Genomic DNA, 8,347 nt, shown 5'->3' with positions numbered 1-8,347 from the left:
TCATACTACAATCCAGCAGAATCAACCTGGTTTTATGAAAGGGAAATCATGTTTGACAAATTTACTATAGAGTTCTTTGAGGATGTAATGAGCAGGGTGGATAGAGGGGAACCAGTAGATGTAGTATATTTGGATTTCCAGAACGCATTCAATAAGGTGCCACATAAAAGGTTACTGCACAAGATAAGAGCTCACGGGGTTTGGGGTAATATATTAGCATGGATAGAGGATTGGCTAACTAACAGAAAACAGAGAGTTGGGATAAATGGGTCATTTTCAGATTGGCAAACTGTAACTAGTGGGGTGCCACAGGAATCAGTGCTGGGGCCTCAACTATTTACAATGTATATTAATTACTTGGATGAAGGGACCGAGTTGTAGGGTTCTCAAAATTCCCACATTCCCCAGAGTTATTAATAAAGGGACCCTGAAGGATGAAGTTATAAGGGTACCCCAAAGAAATTGGCTTCTGGACCTCGTGGCAGAAGCCTGCAAGATTGAAAAAAACAGGGCCCTGCAAAAACAGCAGGTCAGATGACATGCCTGGGTCTGTGAGGGACTTGTTATTTCTCAAGCCAGACATTAGATAATGCAGAATACGCATTAAACCAATCAACTCAGGAAAGACTTAATCTTCAACCCATCAAACCTTTTGCATAAATAATCGGTTACAGTTCGAAGTAGCCACCAAGCCAGGAAACCGCTGATTAAACATTATGAATAACAAACACCGAGACATTAAGGAACATTTAACAACAGGGCAACCACCCAAAAAAGCAGTTAAAGTGAACGACTATAATCACTTTAACGAGCCCGCCAAAATTAGACAAAGAACTAACACTGATTTGGCGCGCAGATAAGGAACATCCGAAATAGTATAATTGTAGGTCCACCGGTAACCGAAAAAAAGACAAAAGAAGACAAGACAAGGCGAGACGAGGTGAACAGCAAGGCCGATAAGCAGAGAAGGGCAGCATAGAGAAGTGTTGGGGATGAGCGGGCACACACCCCGGTCCAGGCATAAACTGATGTTCGAAGCAGGGGTAGAAGAAGAAGCCGACGACCACGAGCACCGCGGTAACAAAGGGCCGGGTAAACTATACCTTTGGATCATTACCACTGCACAGGTAATGATCTAGGCCACCGTGACCAGGCCAACACTGAACCTCAACCATGACAAAACTTCGACGACCAGACCACCACCAGAAGAACAAAACCCGAAGTTTCCATTCTGCAAGGTAAAGTACCCAACAAATACTTTACTCCCTATCTCTAACGGAGGAAAAGAGGGTACTTTACTCAGACGACTCCACCGCCGCACCCTGGGACCACGTGATGACGGCAGGCTCCAAAGGACACCAAGAGCGAACCCCAAAACCGCAACCGGCCCAATCGACAGGATTCAACCTGTCCAGAAACCCTTATTGGTGAGCATAATCCCTGGCCCCTCATAGCACAATTAGTTAGATATTGGGGGTGGGACAAGGGTAAGGGGATTAATACTGTGATTTTTCCCTTGATGTGCCATGTGTTCCCCATTCCTAATTAAGTATACACTTGTAAGCCTGTAACTATTCCAGTAATTTTCAGTGTTGTAACTTTTATTGTGCCTTTTAATAAAATTACGGTTTTCTTGCACCAAACCAGTTGTCTACTCCAATTCTGTATCGCCGCCTGTACCTAAGTCCGGTGACTAGAACCCAGGGGTGTGGGAGCGATTCGAACTGCTTGGGAACCCAGTCAGAGGCGAGCTGACTGTGCACACACCACCCCCTACAGAGTGTACTGTAGCCAAATTTGCTGATGATACAAAGATAGGTTGGAAAGCAAGTTGTGAGGAGGACACAAAGGGCAGGATTTTCATTGGGCCGTGGAGGCGGGATTGGAGGCGTGTGGGGGGTTAAAATCCCGAAATCGGGGGTCCTGACCCCATCCCACCCCCAACCCGCCTCCATGCCAGTTTCAAAGGAGGCGGGTACCCGCCCTGCACTGGGACCCGCCTCCCCGAGGCGGGAAGGGGATTGGTGCCAATTAACTGCCTGTTAACAGGTAGTTAACAGGCAGTTTTTAGCCTAATCCCTATTTTTAATGTTGAAGTGTGGGATTCCCGACGGCTCCAAACCACGCCAAGTTAGAGGAGGCGGACCATCGGGATGAAGGGCTTGGAGGGGTCGAGATGAGTGTTCAGGTGAATGATGGGTGCATGAGTGCAGAGGTAAGTGTGTTTGGTGTGTGTAAAGTGTTTAAATAAGTTTTACATACCTTTACAGCCTTCCTTCCTTCAGGTCTCGGGAGTCCCTCATCTCACCGGCACAGAAAGCAGAATGGCTGTCAGCTGTCAAAAATTGCAGCATTCAGCTTTCTGTTCCGGGGAGATCTCTAAATCATCCTGACAAGAAGGAATTAATTTGTAGTACAGATTGTCAGTGTTTGACAGCTTCAAACAGCTGTGAAACGCTGATATTTCATCTGTCAAAAGGTCTTGACAGATGAAATTTCAATCTGTGACGTCACCTGTTGCCAGGTGGCCCTTAATTGGCCTGCGGAGCTCGCTGGGCGGGCTCAACAAGGTCAATTGAGTCAAAATTGCATGGGTTGGCTGGAACTCGATGGAGGCGGGACTACAACCCCAAAAGTTGTAGTCCTGCCTCCAACCCGACTCCTCAATGAAAATCCAGCCCAAAGAGTCTGCAAAGGGATATAGATAGGCTAAGCGAGTGGGCAGTAAGGTGGCAGATGGAGTATAATGCGGGAAAATGTGAGGTTATCCACTTTGGTAGGAAAAATAAAAAAGCAAATTATTATTTAAATGGAGAGAGACTGCATAATCCTGCGGTACAGAGGGATCTGGGGGTCACAAAAAGTTAGCATGCAGGTACAGCAAGTAATTAGGAAGGCAAATGGAATGTTGGCACTTATTGCAAGGGGGATAGAGTATAAAAGTAGGGAAATCTTGCTACAACTGTACAGGGCATTGGTGAGACCACACCTGGAGCACTGCATGCTGTTTTGGTCTCTTTATTTAAGGAGGGATATACTTGCATTGGAGGCAGTTCAGAGAAGGTTCACTAGGTTGATTCCTGAGATGAAGGGGTTGTCTTATTTAGAAAGGTTGAGCAGGTTGGGCCTACACTCATTGGAGTTTAGAAGAATGAGAGGTGATCTTATTGATACATATAAGATTCTGAGGGGGCTTGACAGGGTAGATGCAGGGAGGATGTTTCCCCTCGTGGGGGAATCTAGAACTGGGGGGCACAGTTTCAGGATAAGGGGACGCCCATTTAAAATGGAGATGAGAAGGAATTTCTTCTCTCAGAGGGTCGTGAATCTTTGGAATTCTCTACCCCAGAGAGCTGTGGAGGCGGAGTCATTGAATATATTCAAGGCGGAGCTAGACAGATATTTGAGCTACAGGGGAGTCAAGGGTTATGGGGAGTGGGAGGAAAAGTGGAGTTGAGGCCAAGATCAGATCAGCCATGATCTGATTGAATGGCAGAGCAGGCTTGCAGGGCCAAATGGACTACTCCTGCTCCTATTTCTTATGTTCTTGTGTGGGGAAGTGTGAAATTATCCACTTTGGTAGGAAGAATGGAAAAGCAGAACATTTTTTAAAAGTTAGGAAGACCAAAGCCATTGGCCGGAATTTTCTTTACCTGGGCGGGTAAGGTGCAGGTGGTCGGCATGGTGGGTCGCGACCCTGTTCTTCCTTCCATCCCGCTGCAGAAATTGATTTTGCACTAATGGGGTCTATTAAACCCATCCTGCGCGTTACCTGGCCCTATTAAATGGTGCGGGTCTGATCCGACGTCATTGATAATACGTTTTCAGCCGGGATATTTAAAGGAACCATGGCATCATTGCATTTGAAGGTTCATCTAGGAGTGTGCAGTCACTGCACTGGAGGATTTATTGCTCCAAACACTTGGAGACATAACTGCACAGAGGCAGAGGGCTGCACCCAGCTTCTCCGATGAATCCCTCCATATGCTTGTGGAGGGAGTCAGAGCACACAGGGAGGTCCTCTTCCCCTCAAATGGCTGGAAGAGACCTCCTGAGAAGACAAAAAGAGCCTGGCTCCAAATTGCAGAGGAGGTCACCAGCAGGGATGTGGTCAGGAGGACCTGGGTGCAGTGCCAGAAACGTTTCAATGATCTCATTAGATCAGGAAAGGTGAGTACAAAGCCACACTCACCTTCATCCAGCTGTGCCTCTCATCACATGCCCATCACTCTGCCTTCCCAACCCTACTCCTGCACATCCTTACTCACACCAACATACCTTGCACATCCACTCATCCCTCTCTCTATCTACTTTATCACATCCCCATCTTACTAGCCACCCTTCACACTCACCCTCATCCTAATGCAATCATACCAACTAACAATATGCAAGGAGGCCACTTGGCATTGCCACCTTAATCCATCATAGTCTCCCTCTAAAGAGGTAACCTTACGCTCCTTACACTCAAAAGCAGGACAAATCCAACCCAGCCAATTACCGCCCCATCAGCCTACTCAGCAAAGTGATGGAAGGTGTCATCGACAGTGCTATCAAGCGGCACTTACTCACTAAAAACCTGCTCAGTGATGCCCAGTTTGGGTTCTGCCAGGACCCGGCCTCATTACAGCCTTGGTCCAAACATGGACAAAGGAGCTGAATTCCAGAGGTGAGGTGAGAGTGACTGCCCTAGACATCAAGGCAGCATTTGAGTGTGGCATCAAGGAGCCCTAGTAAAACTGAAGTCAATGGGAATCGGGGGGGAAAACGCTCCACTGGCTGGAGTCATACCTAGCACAAAGGAAGATGGTTGTGGTGGTTGAAGGTCAATCATCACAGCTCCAGGACATCGCTGCAGGAGTTCCTCAGGGCAGTGTCCTAGGCCCAACCATCTTCAGCTGCTTCATCAATGACCTTCCCTCCAACATAAGGTCGGAAATAGGGATGTTTGCTGATGACTGCACAGTGTTCAGCGCCATTCACAGCTCCTCAGACAATGAAGCAGTCCATGCCCGCATGCAGCAAGACCTGGACGTTGTTCAGGCTTGGGCTGATAAGTGGCAGGCAACATTCGCGCCACACAAGTGGCAGGCAATGATTATCTCCAATAAGAGAGAGTCTAACCACCACCCCTTGACATTCACGGCATTACCATCGCCAAATCCCCCACCATCAACATCCCGGGAGTCACCATTGACCAGAAACGTAACTGGACTAGCCACATAAATACTGTGGCAACAAGAGCAGGTCAGAGGCTAGGTATTCTGCGGCGAGTGTCTCACCTCCTGACTCCCCAAATCCTTTCCACCATCTACAAGGCACAAGTAAGGAGTGTGATGGAATACTCTCCACTTGCCTGGATGAGTGCAGCTCCAACAACACACAAGAAGCTCGACACCATCCAGGATAAAGCAGCCTGCTTGATTGGCACCCCATCCACTACCTTAAACATTCACTCCCACCACCGGCATACTGTGGCTGCAGTGTGTACCATCTATAAGATGCACTGCAGCAACTCACCAAGGCATCTTTGGCAGCACCTCCCAAACCCGCGACCTCTTCCACCTAGAAGGACAAGGGCAGCAGGTGCATGGTAACACCACCACCTCCAAGTTCCTCTCCAAGTCACACACCATCCTGACTTAGAAGTATATCGCCGATCCTTCATCGTCACTGGGTCAAAATCCTGGAACTCCCTACCTAACAGCACTGTGGGAGTACCTTCACCACATGGACTGCAGCGGTTCAAGAAGGCGGCTCACCACCACCTTCTCAAGGGCAATTAGGGATTAGCAATAAATGCTGGCCTTGCCAGTGACAGCCACATCGCATAAAACAAATTAAAATTCCATCTCTCTCACTCAACCTTATCTTCTTTCCCAAAATAACAACAGAAAATGCTGGAAAAAACTCAGCAGGCCAGGCAACATCCGTGGAGAGAAAATAGAGTCAACGTTTCGGGTGAACCCTTTGTCAAGACTAAAGAAGCACAGGAAAAGAAATAGATTAAGAGGCCAGGCTGGGAGAGAACAAAAGAGAAGTGAAGAGACATTAAGAGGTATTCAAAATGAGACGAGATGGTGGTAGGACTAGTGGAGACAAAAGACGGCTCTAGATTAGGTGTGAAATGCGCTGGCAGAATGGGAGACAGCTGCCATGTGGGAGAGAGAAAAAAAGGAAAGCGGGGGGGGGGGGGGGGAAAGGCCAAAACAAAGGTGTGGATAAAAAATATAAGTAAAAATGTAATAGGGGCCGGGGTTATGATCTGAAATTGTTGAACTCGATATTGAGTCCGGAAGGTTGTAAAGTGTCTAATCGGAAGATGAGGTGCTGTTCCTCTTTCTTTTTATCTTCTTCTTTTATCTTATTTTCTTTCCCTCCTTGCAGGAAATGAGAGCGCACAATAAGGAGAGGGAGAGAACTGAAGGTGGGCCTCCATTATTTGCCACCCTCGCAACAGCAGCGGAGGCTGCGTAGGAAGTATCAGGAGACAGAGAGATGGGGACATCTCAGCAACCTGGTGACAGAATTACATATCATACAGCTACATGGCATACATCAGTCACTCATAGGGGGACTGATGTCAGCAGCCAGTGAATGGTCATCATGTGCATAATGGTATCTGTACCCATTCTTCATAAGGCATATCCAACTCATCTCTTTACTCTCCCACAGGTTCAACAAGAGCTCCCCACCCCCACCCCGCCCACTGTCCAGGAGGAAGAGGAAGATGACTCCTCAGAGGAGCCTCTAGCCTCTGAGGGCACACTGTAACCAAACTGAGCACACCCAGCACCAGCGCAGAGATGCACACCTCAGTGGGTCCCACACAAGATGGAGTAGTGTTGTCACCTGGTCTGTCACAAGTCACAAGTGAGCAAGAGCAGATGGTGGAGACAGGGACAGCAGTGCAGACTCCTCGTCGGAGGGCACTGGACGCTCCCATCCAAAAAGAGGGCGATCCTGGAGGTGCAGGAAGAAGTGCAGGGGGCTCTGACAAGTTTTGTGACCGCGATGTCTGCAAAAGGTCAGAGAATGGAGGAGTGTATCCCCAACATGAGCACCACCGTGTCGCAAGTGATGGCGACTGTAGGCTCTTTCATGGATAGGATGGCCACCTGCATGGAGCAGCAAATACGCCACTCACTGGAGCATAGGGTCTCTATGGAGACTAGATGGCTATCTATGGAGAATAGATAGCAGAAGCTCTCCAGCTCTTTGCTAGCAGGGAAGTGCAGGTGGCCCATGAGAGGGATGACGGTGAGAGGGGACATGGAAGTGTGGGCTCCTCTCAGAGCACACACACTTCGCCCCCATTGCTTCCCCCTCAGTCAGACCCCCTGATGCCTCCTCAGACAACGATGGCTGAGTCTGCCCCTGCACAGTCGCAGGAGGAGCAGACTTTGGCGGGGCCAACACAGGCTCCAAAACCCAGAGGACGTCTGCCAAGAGTGCCTAAGCAGTCGCAGCAGGGAAGTGAGCAGGCTGCCTCTAACTCTGCTGAAGCCACAGGGGTAGCACCTCATAGAAGCATGCGTAAGGGAAAGATGACACACAAGTAGATTCACAAGGGTAGCCACTTGGGTGTTTATTCAATGTTAATGTCAAGTTTCCATTAATGTGATGTCAATCATAAAAATCTTTATTTTCGCCACTTGGACATAACGGTACATCCAGCAATGGTGGTCAGTGTGGAAGGAATGGCTTGGTCATTGTAGAGATCTGCTATGTTGTGCAGGAGACAGCAGACCACGACAATTCTGGAGACCCTGGCTGGTGCATACTGAAGGGCTCCTCCAGATCTGTCAAGGCCTCTGAAGTGCATTTTGAGCATGCCTATTGTCTGCTCTCTGACACATCTGGTGGAAATGTGGCTTTCATTATATCTCTCCTGGGCCTCAGTACATGGCCTCCTCAAGGGTGTCATGAGCCATCGTCAGTGGATAGCCCTTGTCTCCAAGCAGCCAGCCGGTAAGTCTGTTTGGAGGAGCGAAGAGCTGAGGGAGGGTGGACTGGCGAAGGATGAAAGAGTCATGGCAGCTGCCAGGGAACTTGGCGCACCCATGCATGATGATCTTCCTATGATTGCAGACCAGCTACACATTTGAGAGAGAGTGGAAGCCCTTATGGTTGACAAAGACTCCTGGGTTGTGATGGGGTGTCCTGATGGGCACCTGTGTGCAGTCGATGATGCCCTGCACCTGTGGGAAGCCAGCCAGAGTGGCAAAGCTGAGCACCCGCTCAGTAACACTGGCTTCATCAGTGGCAAAGTTGATATCATTGGCTGACTTCTCAAAAATGGCATCGGTGACCTGTGTGATGCATCTGCGGGTGGCCAACTGCGAGATGC

The sequence above is a fragment of the Somniosus microcephalus genome, chromosome 11 (genome assembly GCF_052327205.1).
Source record: "Somniosus microcephalus isolate GS21.2 chromosome 11, FLI_Smic_1.0, whole genome shotgun sequence".
Classification (NCBI taxonomy): Eukaryota; Metazoa; Chordata; class Chondrichthyes; order Squaliformes; family Somniosidae; genus Somniosus; species Somniosus microcephalus.
Note: the sequence above shows the minus strand (reverse complement) of the source record.